The following is a 15,945-nucleotide window of genomic DNA, read 5'->3' on the forward strand; positions in this document are numbered from 1 at the left end:
TTGCCTCTTGTAACTTTCCTGAAACAATGGAAGGTTTGACACTAATTGAAAATATGGATCGTGCTTACAGACTTTGTGGAAGGGGTACAGAGTGCCAATACTGCTAATAGTTCTGAAATTGTTGTCGATATCTTCAACTCATTGCCTCTTTCATTTCTATCTCTTTATGGAAGTTTGAATTACCTCCACAAAGCTTTTATATCACAGTAGGAAAAAAACAAAACCAAACCAAACAGGTAGTACTGGCACTGGGACAAATTGCCTGCCACTTCAGAAAATTTCCTATTTATTCTGATGAAGTAGTGGTGAAGGGGACTGATCTGAGCTTGAGACATAAAATCTTACAGGAATAGAGTATCTTATAAGCTGCACCATTTTCTCATCAGGTGCAAACATGTTTATTCATCCTGCCTTCCCTAATGTAAATATGTAGGCTTAGCTATTGAAATTATAAAACTATAAAATATTTTACCTTGCCCCTTCTCCAAACAAAGCAGTCCTCTAAGCATTTCACTTCCTTGAGTGTTCCCATGAGTGAACAAACTAAATGTGGCAGATGTTATCCACATTCCTAATTGTACAACTGGAAGCTGATCTCATCCTATAACAATGCATACAGAGGACTCTAGAAGAATCTGCAGAAAAAAGAAGTGGTCATCAAAAAATACTGCACCAGTTGGTAATTTTTTGATCCCCAAAGCAAGTTGCAGTGGCATCTGGAAAGAAATCTCTCCACTAAAGACTTTTAGGCTACATCATTCTCTGTTCTTTCCTAATGCTTAAAAAGTGCAAAGAAATTCCATTTAGCTAGGAATTATTACTATCCACTGTTTGAAAATGCGTTGCTACTTGAGTAAGAGCTTCATGGATGGTTTGTATTTTATATCAATATCATATTGCCTTAATGTATTATGTTAAAATGGGATTCTGCTTCCTCAGCTGTTTAAGTGCTTTACTTCTTTTAATCTAGTAGTTTATATAGTATGTTTTACCTTACATCAGCATATCTGGGTAAGTTCTTTGGTTTATCATAAAGCAGGTTGGACTATATGCTCTAGTGGCTCATCTCAGATTTAAAATAGATGTGTTTTATAGAGGTATAAATAAAGATTTTGCATTTGATTAAATAAATCTCAAAAAAGACTCAAATTCAGGAAAGAACATAAGAGCTTGTACTGGGTTCAGCAGTAGCAGTCATTTTTCTCCTTCTTAGTAGCTGGTGCAGTGCTATATTTTTGACTTTCAGCCTGGGAAAGCGCTCATAACACCGATGTTTTTAGTTGTTGCTAAGTAATGATTACTCTGATCACAGACTTTCTCAGTCTCATGCTCTACCAGGGAGGAGGGGAAGCCAGGAGGAAGCAGAGACAGGACACCTGATCCAAACTAGACAAAGAGGTATTCCATACCACAGCACATCATGCCCACTGTATGAACTGGGGGCAGTTACCTGGAAGGGCTAGATCACTGCTTGGGTCAGGATGGGTATCGGTCGATGGGTGGTGAGCAGTTGTATTCTCTTCCCTTGTTCTTTTTCTTATTACTGATGGTAGCAGTAGTGGTTTTGTGTTATACCTTAGTTACTGGACTGGTCCAGAGGCTCCATGCATCCTTGGCATAGACTACCTCAGGAGAGGGTACTTCAAAGACCTGAGAGGGTACTGATGGGCTTTTGGTATTGCTGCTTTGGAGACAGAGGAAATTGAGCAGCTGTCCACCTTGCCTGGTCTCTCAGAGGATCCTTCTGCTGTGGGGTTCCTGAAGGCCGAAGAATGACAAGTGCCAATCGCGACCACAACAGTGCGCCAGCGGCAATATCGTACCAGCCGAGACTCCCTGATTCCCATCTATAAGCTGATCCGTAGACTGGAGAGCCAAAGAGTGATCAGCAGGACCCACTCGCCCTTTAATAGCCCCATACGGCCAGTGTGAAAGTCTAACGGAGAGTGGAGACTAACAGTAGACTATTGTGGCCTGACTGAAGTCACACCACCATTGAGTGCTGCCGTACCGGACATGCTAGAACTTCAGTATGAACTAGAGTCAAAGGCAGCCAAGTGGCATGCCACGATTGATATTGCCAATGCATTTTTCTCAATCCCTTTGGCAGCAGAGTGCAGGCCACAGTTCGCTTTTACTTGGAGGGGTGTCCAGTTCACTTGGAACCGACTGCCCCAGGGGTGGAAACACAGCCCTACCATTTGCCATGGACTGATCCAGACTGCACTGGAACAGGGGCAAGCTCCAGAACACCTGCAATACATTGATGACATTATTGTGTGGGGCGATACAGCGGAAGAAGTCTTTGAGAAAGAGAGGAGAATAATCCAAACCCTGCTGAAAGCCGGTTTTGCCATAAAACAGAGTAAGATCAAGGGACCTGCACAGGAGATTCAATTTTTGGGAGTAAAATGGCAAGATGGACGTAGACAGATCCCCACAGATGTGATCAACAAGATAACAGCAATGTCTCCACCAACTAATAAGAAAGAAACGCAAGCTTTCTTGGGTGTTGAGGAGCTCTGGAGCATGCACATCCCGAATTACAGTTTGATTGTTAGCTCTCTCTATCACATGACCTGGAAGAAGAGTGATTTTAAATGGGGCCCTGAGCAGCAACAAGCCTTTCAGCCTGGGAAAACGCTCATAACACCGATGTTTTTAGTTGTTGCTAAGTAATGATTACTCCGATCACAGACTTTCTCAGTCTCATGCTCTGCCAGGAAGGAGAGGAAGCCAGGAGGAAGCAGAGACAGGACACCTGATCCAAACTAGACAAAGAGGTATTCCATACCACAGCACATCATGCCCACTGTATGAACTGGGGGCAGTTACCTGGAAGGGCTAGATCACTGCTTGGGTCAGGATGGGTATTGGTTGGTGGGGGGTGAACGGTTGTATTCTCTTCCCTTGTTCTTTCCCTTATCATTATTACTATTGGTGGTAGCAGCAGTGGTTTTTGTTATAACTTAGTTACTGGACTGTTCTTATCTCAACTATGGGAGTTACATTCTTCCAATTCTCCTCCCCATCCCTCTGGGAGCAGGGGGAGTAAAGGGGGGGAGTGAGCAAGTGGCTGCATGGTTCTGAGTTACTGGCTGGGCTTAAACCATGACAGAGCTCAAATCCCATTTAATTCTGGGAAACTTAAGAACTCTTCTAAAAGGAATACAGCAAATTCTACTATGTGCTTAAACCTAACCATGATCTAACTGCTTAGAACAATCTACTGGCTGCTTCAATCTTTTAAAGGGATGTAGCAATTTTTTTTCAGAGATGGGACAAAACTATTACATGTAATTGTTATTTATAAATGTAACACAAATGCACTAAGTCAGCAAAAATAGTGAGAGACCACTGTTTGCAGAGGAGAATAATGCCAGGCCAGTTACATTAGTTCTGGATTTATATACTACTGTTCTCCTACAAGCTGCGACTTTGGATCAGTCAGAGTGTCTCAGAGCAGTTTCAGTTGCATCTTCTCCGTCCTCTACTATTACAGTTATGCTAGGATGTACATAGTTTTCATTATTTGGCTTTATCACCTGTGTTCATGGCCTTTTACTACAGCAAACTGAAGTTATGAAGAATAGCCTTTTAGTCCACAGAAAAAGGGCAACCTACCAAAAATTTTCTTTGGGAGAAATGTGTACACACAGACAGCTATCAGAAAGTAATTGATGTGCTGGAAGTTAGAAAGACTTGGGTTTGTTCCTATGCTCTGCCCTTTCAGTCAGACACAAAATGTTCCTTTCTCTCTACAGTAAGTTGGCCCTGAGTCCACCTTGGCTTTTATTTTCTCGAAAGTACCATATTTGGACTGTGGCAGCAGCTAGGAACTCTTGTCATGGCTCACAATTTCGTTACAATCGTAGTCTCACTGACACAGAAACTGCGCAAACATGCAGACCCCATTCTTTCTGCCCGTGTCCCGTCTGCCATCCTGCTCTGTCAGTTACACAAACGTGAAACCCAGCCCCACCCATTATACAATGTCTTTCAACAGTGTCTCATGAGTTTTTTCCAACTTCTACTCACTTGCAGACTTCTACATGTGAGGTAAAGCTTGGAGCTTGTTTTAAACTGTTCTCCAGCTGACTTACTTTACAGTGAATATGCAACTAAAGCATCATATGTATATATGCATATATACATACACACTCATATAACATATGTACATATATATGTACATATTTATACTGATTATGTACACATAAAAATATGTGTGTATATATATACACACATACATATATGCATATATATACACACATATTCTTACGTGTGTAGTCTCCCCCATGTCCTGTGTGAGATATCCCGCTTTCTGCAGACATCTCAGGTGCCCTAAATAATTGAATGGCCCTGGCTTCTGTGTTTCTGCTGCTGACTCCCACCTTAAATGCAATCACACAGGGGATGTATGTGCTCTATCCCTTCCATCTATTGACTTTCTGCTTCCCTGCCCTATACAGCTGGCCACCAATTAGCCCTTGTCGCATGTGACTGCACAGCTCACTCAGGCTGAAGATCCCAATCTCTCATTCTTTTGGCTTGGCCAAGAATCACATGTAACCACAACAAAATGTATAACTATGAGATAAAGATCAAAAAGAAATTTAACAAAAACTATTTTAAAAACAGTAGTAGGGGTGGCTGTGAGAACAAAAGCTGTCCAAATGTGAATTAAACAGTGTCCTCTGCTCTCAAAGGTGACCACCACACAATGCATAAGTGGAGTTTCAAAGAGAAATATGAGCTGGCTATATACCATGTGCCTGTGTAGGCTAGAGAATATCTTGGGCCATACGCCAAAGAGATGTAGAAGCAGGATTGTCAAAGCTAAAACTGGTAGTGAGGTGTTTAAATTGAAGGGGTTTGTAATCTGGAGAAACAGGCACTTTGATTTTGTCTTGCAGACTGATTTTTTCCAGAATAAAATATTCTCAAGACATCAATTAGTCGGGAGTAAGGGGGATTGAATTTAGACACCAACTAAAAAGTGCAGATTTAGAATGCCATCTTTGTATCCTACATAACTATGACTGTGATATCTATACTAGTGTAAGTGTATAGATAACATTTATAAGTATACACATATACATACTTTATTAGACCATAAATATCCTGAAAGTATTTTTTTCATGGTAGTCTTCAAATATGTCAAAGTATTTCTATCCTAGAACAAACTTATATTTCACCTAAATCTTACTTGTAATGCTGCTTAGGAAAAGAGTTAAAGATACACAGCAAGGAACTCTTCTCTGTGTAGCATTCCCACCAGCATTATTCCTACCTTTGGCATTATTGTTAGAGAGGATATTACACACAATGACACAGCTTGAACTGTGCCATTTTTCAGTCTCCTATTTTTCTTGCTTCCTCATTCCTATTATGAATAATTCAAGGCTGATTTTGAGCAGAGAAAATAATTTAAACAGGCAATTTTCATCTTTCTCTCTCTTATTTGTTTAGTTTTTTTTCAAAGTCTACAGTTACTATTGTGGGGGGAAAAAAACAAACAACAACAAAAAAACCCAGCAAAAGGAAACCAGAAGATATAAGCCATATTCATGAAATCAACAACAACAACAACAACAACAACAAAAATAGGGACCCTGAGAGGTCATTTAGCCATTCTGTTGTACCAGCCTCTAATATCTAATCTGAAACTTCTCTGTGATGCTTAAAACTGGTGTATGTTTTCTCATGTTCTATTCTTCCTGTAGCTGTTTCATATTGTTTGAGTGATATAATTATTTATAGCACTGATACATCTCAGGCAGCTAGAATATAAATCCTAGTGACTATTTTACATGAAAATGTGCCCTGATGCTTAGCTTCCTTAACTGTCCCTTATTGTTGTGCTGTCCAGAGCATGGAGAGTGGCAGAAAAGAAGATAAATCAGCTTTGTTACTAAAACCTTGCATCCTAATTAAGCACTTCTTACTGAACATCCATCTTTTGTCGCACACCTGGTCAGTAGGTGTTTTAAGAGTTTTGCATCGAGAAATCCAGGTTGTACTGCAGATGTTAGGGCAAGGCCACTTCTGCAGTGGTTGCTTCTGTAGCTCATGAGCCCCTTCCTGTGCCTGGCAGATGGCTCTGTCAAGGGGTGACAAGGGTGATTTTCCAGTCTGGAAAACTTTTTTTCATCCTCTTCTGTTCCTTGAGGGCAAAAGGCTAAAATAATAGTGAGATTCTGGTCACTTTAACTGAACTTCATCCCTCTTAGAAAGGTCCTGCATTTTTAAGAGATAATTAAAATCTAAAATTCTGATGATAGACCCTTGACCTATATGCCTAGAACGAGCTTATGAAAAAGCCAGTTCATAAAGTATAACAATAAAGAACAAAAGTATTAACTAAGGCACTGTAGCCCTGCCCTTTATATAGAACGGGCAAAGAGAGGAATAGACTTATTCTCGCCCAGCTCAGAAAACAACAAGCAATCTGAGTATTTTGGGTGGAATTCTGTTTTCTTTGACTGTGCTAATAGCATTAGATTCCTGTGGAGGCAAATCTCAAGCTATATAGAAAAAGGTTTGTGGTCAAATATGACATATTATGTGGTAATACACAGAGGTAAATAATCTGGGATGATTTTATGAAAAAAGTCTATGTTCTTTTCACAAAACATGCATATTGTACTGAGCAGAGATGACCAAATTATATTTGCACAACCTACCTAAGGCAGAAATCTTGCTGCAGATAAAAAAAAGACTTTGTGATGGAATAATTTATCCCTCTGAGAGAAAGTGATTATATTGTAGACCCTTGGAACAACAGAGAAAGAAAGAGAAGCAGGACAGGTAATATGAGGAGAGGTGCTGTTGAAAGACACGAACCTGTTGGAGCTAGTCCAGAGGAGGGCCACAAAAATGATCAGAGGGATGGAACACCTCTCTTATGGAGACAGGCTGAGAGAGTTGGGGTTGTTTATCCTGGAGAAGAGAAAGCTTGAGGGAGACCTTGTTGCCTTTCAGTACTTAAAGGGTGCATATAAGAAAGATGGGGACAGACAGTGGGGTCTGCTGTGGTAGAGGGTAATGGCTGTAAACTAAAGGAGGGTAGATTTATTCTAGATATAAGGAAGAAATTTTTTACAATGAGGGTGGTAAAACACTGGAATAAGTTGCCCAGAAAGGTGGCAGATGCCCCATTCACAGTCAGGTTGGACACGGCTCTGAGCAACCTGATCTAGTTGAACATGTCTGTCCTGATTGCAGGGGGGTTGGACTAGATGTCCTTTAAAGTTTCCTTCCAATCCTAACTATTCTATGATTGTATTCTATGATCCTGTCATTATAGCAACAATCCCTATAACAACACTTCCTATACCCTTCTACAGAGTCAGTTTAGTTACAAGTAGAAATGACTGGTCTTGTGGTGCTTATCTACAGTTTTTATGGTGTAACTGGGACAGATGTAACTGAATGTGTCTGCTAATTGCATTGGGAGGCTAAGAATGGCTCTGTGAGGTTTCTCTGAAAAGAGATGAACTTTGCTCTATATATTGTGACCCAGTCTCTTACTGATGCTAATGTTGCAGGGGAAACCTGAGGATAGACCTTGGGTAAACTTAGCAACTATTCTGTGTAACTGAAGAGCTTGTGTGGAGAAAACAGGAAGAGCTGATTTTTTCTAATAGGATAATTTTTTTAATGGTTCTTAGAAGCACAATTTCAGTGAAGGAACACAATGTACAGTAAATTGTATCTATGTACTTGCTTTATGTGTGTATTTGCCTATGAATGAAATGGCTAGTAATAATGCATGGACACTGAGCCCTGTCTATGTGGGAATAGTCTGAACAAGAACGCTTTCCAATTTCCAGGTCTGGGCTTTCACCAGATTCCCATTCTTTTGCAGGGACAGTACCTGGCAAGTCCTATTCCTTTCTTCTACTGGTGTGAGCCACCATGCGCAAGCCACAGATACCTGCCCAGTAACCCAGCAAGTGCCCCATCAGGGCAAACCTGAACTGGGAAACCAGGACTGCAGACTGCAACACGAAAGCATAACGGTCTCAAACCCTAGACATAGCTCAGTCAAAATTTATGGAGTGATCAGAGCTACTGAAGTAGTGACTTTCAGCATTAACTGAATGTAATTTCCATTCAAGCAGTACTAAATAGAATATTTAAATTTCTTTTATTATTTAAGTAATTCAATCCCTAAATCTGAAGATTTAAGAAATGTGTGGTTTATTTGTCACAAAATTGAAAGCTTTATTTACTTAATGACTTCTTTGACTCAGTCTTCACTGATCACACCACCCAAGATGTGGAAAGCAGATGCAGGGACTGTGAGAATGAAGGCCTTAGGCGTAGTGTAGGAGAGGATCTGGTTTGAGACTATCTTAAGAACTTGAACATGCACAAGTCCATGGGTTCTGATGAAATCCATCCACGGGTCCTGAAGGAGCTGGCAAATGAAGTTGCTAAGCCATTGTCCATCATATTTGAAAAAATCGTGGCAGTCAGGTGAAGTTCCCGATGACTGGAAAAAGGGAAATATAACCCCCATTTTCAAGAAGAGGAAAATAGATGATCCAGGGAGCTACAGACCAGTCAGTCTCACCTCTGTGTCTGGCAAAATCTTGGAGCAGATTCTCCTGGAAGGCATGCTAAGGCACATGAAAAACAACAAGGTGGTTGATGACAGCCATCATGGCTTCACTAAGAGGAAATCCTGCCTGACCAATTTGGTGGCCTTCTATGATGGGGCTACGAAACTGAGGGACAGTGGTAGAGCAGTTGATGTCATCTACCTGGACTTGTACAAAGCATTCAACACTGTCCCACACAACATCCTTGTCTCTAAATTGGAGAGACATCAATTTGATGGATGGACCACTCAGTGGATAAAGAACTGGCTGGATGGCCGCACACAAAGAGTTGTGGTCAATGGCTCAATGTCCAGCTGGAGACCAGTGACGAGTGGTGCCCCTCAGGGATCGGTGTTGGGACCGGTCTTGTTTAATATCTTCGTCACTGACATGGACAGTGGGATTGAGTGCGCTCTCAGCAAGTTTGCCGATGACACCAAGCTGTGTGGTTCGGTTGATACGCTGGAGGGAAGGGACCTTGACAGAGGGACAAGGCAGAGGGACCTTGACACGCTTGTGAGGTGGGCTGATGCCAACCTGATGAAGTTTAACCATGCCGAGTGCAAGGTCCTACACCTGGGTCAGAGCAATCCCAGGCCCAGCTACAGGTTGGGCAAAGAAGAGATTCAGAGCAGCCCTGTGGAGAAGGACTTGGGGGTGTTGGTTGATGAGAAAATGAACATGAGCTGGTTTCAGTGTATGCTCACAGCCCAGAAAGCCAACCGTATCCTGGGCTGCATCAAAAGGAGCGTGACCAGCAGGTCGAAGGAGGTGATCCTGCCCCTCTACTCTGCTCTTGTGAGACCTCACCTGGAGTATTGTGTGCAGTTCTGGTGTCTTCAACATGAAAAGGACATGGAACTGTTGGAACATGTCCAGAGAAGGGCCACGAGGATGATCAGGGGACTGGAGAACCTCCTGTATGAAGATAGGCTGAGAAAGTTGGGGCTGTTCAGCCTGGAGAAGAGAAGGCTGCGTGGAGACCTCATAGCAGCTTTCCAATATGTGAAACTTACAAGGATCCTGGGGAGGGACTCTTCATTAGGGACTGTAGTGATAGGACAAGGGGTAATGGTTTAAAACTCAAATGGGGGAAGTTTAGATTGGATATAAGGAAGTTCTTTCCTGTGAGGGTGGTGAGGCACTGGAATGGATTGGCAAGGATGCTGTGAATGCTCCATCCCTAGCAGTGTTCAAGGCCAGGTTGGATGGAGCCTTGGGTGACATAGTTTAGTGTGAGGTGTCTCTGCCCATGGTAGAGGGGTTGGAACTCGGTGATCTTAAGGTCCTTTCCAACCCTAACTATTGGGTTCAAAATTGAAACGAGCAAGTATTCATTTTGAAAATCTTGAAAGAAAATGTTTTCAGTGTTGAAGGCTTTCCTCATTCCCTTGTTTTTGTCCATCTCTTGGTTTTGTTTGTTTTTTTTTTATTTTTTTTTTCTTTTCTCAGTACTGTCTTACAGAATAAGCAGTCATTTACTTGTGATGACTAAAGAATATCATCCTGTAAATGTGAATAAACATATGCAATACTAGACAAATTAGCTGCACTCACAGCCCTGTTCATTACTGGAAGCAGGCACTCCTTACAAGGGATACAGTGATCCTGTTCCCCATGAAGAAGTGACTGAAAACTCTGAAGCCCCTAAGGCTGCCTGGAGACTGTGGTTGTGCTTACCATGCTGTGGGATGCACCTGCTTTTCTCAGATACCTGGGTATGCTAGGCGTTGGAAATAGCTCATGCACGATGACTTGCAATTACACAGAGCTGATGTCTGAAATTCTGAGAAAGCCAGTAACCTGAAATGTAAATGTGGTTTAGGGAATGCCATTTAACTGCATCACTTCAGAAATGGGCCCAAGTTTGAGATGATAAGCCTGCTAGAGACAAGTCCAGGAAAAACACTGCATTTGTAATGCATCATGAGTGTTTGTGTATATGCGACCTAATGATGTCCCAATTTATATTCCAAAATAACTTCTTTTGCTTGCTTCATCAATTGCTCTAATAATCTAAAGTAAATGGCCAAGAAGTAAAGGAAGACATTTATAGTGTCCTGTTTACAGTGGACCCTGTAAATTCAGTGTTATCTCCATATTTTTCTAAAATGTTTATGTGCAAACGATTTTCATTCCAGTATCTTCATCATGCATGAATAAAAATATATGCTTAGCTATCAAAAGATAATTAGGTGAGACATGTATGTTTTGTCATAATTAATATTCTGTCAATAGGCTAGATAAGAAAGCTCCAAGGGTTAATGCTTTCCTGCTCTGTATCTAACATTGCCAGTGAATTTCTCTAGCTCACTCCATTAATCCAGTCAGCACAATGGATCAGGTTAGAGATGTGTCTCAATAAATCACTCTCAAGTGCTGGGGGTAGGAGTACCTAATTAATCAGCACTGTCATTATGTTTGACTTGTAGCTGCCTTACTGTGTATGGGATGAGGATTCAGTGTATTTAACCCACGCACACTCTTAAACAGATCTCCAGTAGTGATGTAAATTTTAACCCTTGTATGGAAGAAGCCATCCCATGTTTCTATAGGTGGCAATAAATGTACCAATAAACTAATCCACAGGTAATATATTCTTCTTCCCCCCCTGCCACTGTCAGGGACCATTAACATCCCGCATCTTATCTACTCTAACACCAAACTTCTAAAGTTAAACACACCACTACAGTTCATCACAGTCCGAAGCTGTACCTGTTAGCTTTCCCCCTCCCACTTCTCCATCCATCCCTTCTCCCCTCATTCACACTGCCCCCTTGTCCTCAGGCCATTGCTCCCTGTGGGAGGACTTCAGCCTATGCTGTCACTCTGGCCATGCTCTCCTGCCCTCACTTACAAGAGGCCTGTTACATCAGTTGCTTCAGTAGCTACCAGTCTCTTTCTCTCTATTCCTGCTCCTTTGCTTCTTTATTCCACAGGCATGCCTGGAAGCTACACACACCTTTACTGGCTCACTCTCCTCCAACTGCAGGCAGCACCTTGCTACCATAGCACAGATTTTTTGCTCCTTCAACTTTTGACCTGTTGTTTAGCATTATATTCCTAACTGAATATGGTTACATATTCTCTGTCAAAATAATTGCTCCACTATGACTCTTCCCCTTGTGAATATTTTCCTCACCTCAGAATTCAATGAATTTGCACTGATCAGTTTTGTGTTATTTTAAGATCCAGGTGGGATCAGTCAAGCTGGCAAGGTGATCTCTAGAGACACCGGTTCAGCGTGATGGAATAAGCATTAGCAGTGATGTGGTGCTGAGCTCATGGTAAATTCTTGTCCATGTGATTTCTGCTCTCTACTGGCATTCAGGCCACAGCACGAAGAGTGCAACGGCATGATAGAGTGCAACATGGTAGAGCAAAGAGTGTTTCTGTTGGTGGCAGGGCTGGCCCCTGGCAGCCTGCAGGATGAAGAGGCTGTGAATACAATTAGCCTGTGTCAGTGAAGAAACTGTGAGTATGGTTCCTCAATTATAAAGTGTAGACTAAGGCATAAAGAGGTGCAATGAGAAAACACACTCTATCAGTATCTCTAACCTCATCTAAATATGCACCAAGCCAGTCACATGCAGGTCTGTAAATTTGCCTCTGCTTGCAACATAAACTCTATCTCAGATAATTTAACTCTCGTGTAAGGAGGCAATTCTTGTGGACCTCAGAGGAAAATTTATGTGTTCAGACCAGCCTGGATCTTGGTCCTTTTTCTATTGTATAAAGAAAAATCCACTTTGAAAATACCTACACTAACAATAATATGCCACCTGCTTTCATGTGATGATGAATAAATTTATTCATCATGTGATGATGAATAAATGTATTAACTCTGTGTTGTACTAACTCAGTGCTTGTAATTTTGTGCCTGTTCAGGCAAAAGCACCTATGTGACAAAGAATACGAAATAGTCTGAAAATAAAGACCCTAACTTTTCAAACTAGAAGTGATAAAACTGTATGACATGACACTAATACTTTTATGTTTGAGTTTCATCTACTTTAAGAAAAGATATATCACCATTTAATTTTAAAATTATATTGAACAATTATTCATTAATGCCTGAGGACACTTCCTGCTAAATTCTAATCATTGAGGAGAAACTTAAGAGAGAATTTACAATTCTGTGTATTGAATTAGTTGCATAGTGAACAGTAAATGGTACATTAAACAATGTGCTGGATAGTTCTGACACTACAGACAGGGCTTCCTGCCTATCCTGGAGCTGCACAAAGTGTATGTTTTGTGAAAACAGCCTGCTTCTGCAATGAGCAGTGGTATCACACAAAAGGCTTGTGTTCAGATTGCAGTCTTTGCATTTCTTAAGTTTTGAAAGCTTGACTTCTAGAATCATAATGATCTTTTAGTGTATATAGGAAGTTGCAAGCATAAAGTGATACTTACATATTACTCATCACTTATTTACAGCATCTGGCTCACCCTACATCAGCTGCAATCACCTTCCTACCACTCTGCAACCTGTGTATCAGCAGGATGCAGGCCACCCAGGCCCCAGCCGCGGGCTCCATCTCCTTCACTTGTCTGCTCCCTGCACAGAGGGGCAAACCCCAGGAGAAGCAGCAGGCCAGGGCTGCTGGGGGAGCTCACAGGCTCCAGGCAGTAGCTTAGGCTACTGACACTGATGATATTGATGACAATTAGTAGAGTGAGATTAGAATGGAGATGAGGAGAAGATTCATCTGTTACACTATCCATCATCTGTGTGCTGCCCCAGGCAATGTGAGCAGGCTGCTGTTTCAGTGGAGCTGCTTTTATTACAGACTAGCATTAGCCTTTCTGTGAGATAAAACTGCTTGAGTAACTTTTCCCCAGTAAGTCTCAGAAAAAAACAATTTTTTGCTTTCTGTGTTTCTCAGGTTTGGACTGAATGCCTGTGTAGGTAGATCATTAAGTTTCTAGTTTTTGTGTGATACATTTCATACAAAAATCTGTTTCATATAAAAAGTCAGTGCTAACCTAAGTAAGTGGTAAATTGAAAGTGTCAATTAAAAGAAACAAAACCTGGTTTAATTACTAACCTCCTTCAAGCGCAAAAATGAACAACAGTTGAAAAGCAGACTTACCTGTTGGCCCATTGTGAGCATGTCAGCTTCATAAAACAGTACTAAATTTTCCATTTTTCAGTGAGTAGTTACATTAATTACTTAACATGTTACAGAGATATTTTTTAATCCAGTAGTTTGTAAAAACTCTCACTCTCTGATACTTCAGCTATTTATATTACCATGAACCACCAGTTTCTATTTTATTATCCATGTTCATATCTCCAGAAAAAAAGTAATGCATGTTGTTCATTGCAGATGATGTTTATATATATGTCACTTGCTGCATACATGCATGCATGTAATGTGAACAAAGTTTATGCCACATATTTTTGCAACATTGCTGGAGGACAATGTTAACTTTAGGTTTCAATAGGAGATATCTTTCCAGTATTGTTTTCCCCTAGTACTCCATAATCAGGACAAGAACCCAAGAGTACAATTTCCTTGAATTATTGCCTGCCCTACATGTTTTGTTTATAGTTGGGACTCAAACCTTATTCTTTGTTTTAATGGTGTTGCTCATACAAGTTGAAATAATGTACAAAGTTTGCTGAACTGGATCCTTCTAGGAAAGACCAATCAAGTTTTCCTGCACTTACATATCTTATTTTATACTCTCAATGATGATTTTTCTTTCCCAGAAAAAAATCCTGATTATCCTTTTTTCCTCATGACTTTGCATGCTTATAGTCCCTTCCTTCTTTGCTTCAGAAGATGTGTTATGCATTTGTAACATCCATTTATCATTTGGTTCCCATCTTTACCTTTGGCCTAACAAACATACACAGATTCTTGATATTTTAGGAAAACATCTTCAATAAATGTTTCAAATCTCACTTTTTTCCCTGTGGAATCTTTATGGTGGAGAGGACAAATTCATTTTTGTACGTGGGTCTGACAACTAATCTTTGAGTCTTAACTAGGTAATAGCTGTTATATGGCTGAAATGTAGAATATCCTTAAATATATTTGAATCACTAGATTGTAGAAGTTTTATAAATCTCACTGTCACAGGCTGTGTAGAGTTTTCTAGTTCATTAGCTAAATGTGAGCTTGAGAGGTTATCTGCCATCACCTCCACTGTGCAGTGTCCACTGTCAATGGAGAATTCACTCAGTAATTCACTTAGATTAGATAATATTTGAATTGTGAGTTTATCAGAGGGAGCAGGCCCAAACTGTGTTCTCTAGAGGCAAATACGTACGAAGTAACTTGAACATAACTGATTGTCAGAAAATCAATGTATGCTAAGGGATCATTCTGTATTTTAATGAAAGATTAGCACCACAATAGCAAACAGAGCAGGCACTTTCTGACAGGGTGAGGTAATTTTCTTCCTTACAATACTGTAAATCTCAAGGAACCCCACTGGAATTAATTACTCTAGATTTACACTAACCTTTTGTAGTCCTTTCCTAATGTTAGATCTTGTATCTACGCTGAAACCAGTTTTCTTTTCTACACATCTGTACCCATGAACAGCTACAGCAGTCAAATTAATTGTTTTTAGAAGTGTGTTGTGGATATTTGATCCTACCACCAAAACAGCTGCAAATCAGACCCTGGACCTTCATTGTGTGGGTACCTGTTGTTACACTGTGGTATAATATTGTGTGCTAAAGTTGGGTACTAATTCTTCTGCTCTCTTAACAAAAGTGACTTCTATTGAGTTTTGTCAACAATAAGAGAAATGCAAGAGAAACCCCCTGCTTGGACCATCTCTGACTGTGAGTTAAAGGATATCATAGGGCAACTTTATGGATATATTAACCAAATATGATCAGTGAAAATTCTTCCTTAGAGATATATAGGGATCAATATTCGCTCCTCCCTCCTTTCCTCCCTCCTTTCCTCCCTCCCTCCCTCCCTTCCTTCCTTCCAAAAATTTAGCTGTTGATTTTAGATAACCAACATACTGAAGTCCTAGCTACACTTAGGGAGCACACAATCATAGTCTAACAATCCTGTTTAGTCAGTAATAAGAAAGCGAGTGAATGACTTTCCTTCCAGCTTGGTTTTCTATGCTTTTTACAGCTGTTCCACATATAAACAAGAACTTCAGTGCATAAACAAAGACTAAGCATAATAGAATGACAAATTAGATCCCTCAGAACTGATAATGTTTAGATTTCTTATTCATTTTTATTAGTGTTGCATATTGCATTTCTAATCCGTACTGAAAGAACTGTGTAAAGTGGCTAACAATATTGGCCTCAACCATTTATCTGGCAAAATAGTTCGATGTATAGAGCCCACAGAAA

Source organism: Pezoporus occidentalis, unplaced genomic scaffold, assembly GCF_034315485.1.
Source record: "Pezoporus occidentalis ecotype Australia unplaced genomic scaffold, CSIRO_AGI_Poc_V1 ctg85, whole genome shotgun sequence".
In the NCBI taxonomy this organism is placed as follows: Eukaryota; Metazoa; Chordata; class Aves; order Psittaciformes; family Psittacidae; genus Pezoporus; species Pezoporus occidentalis.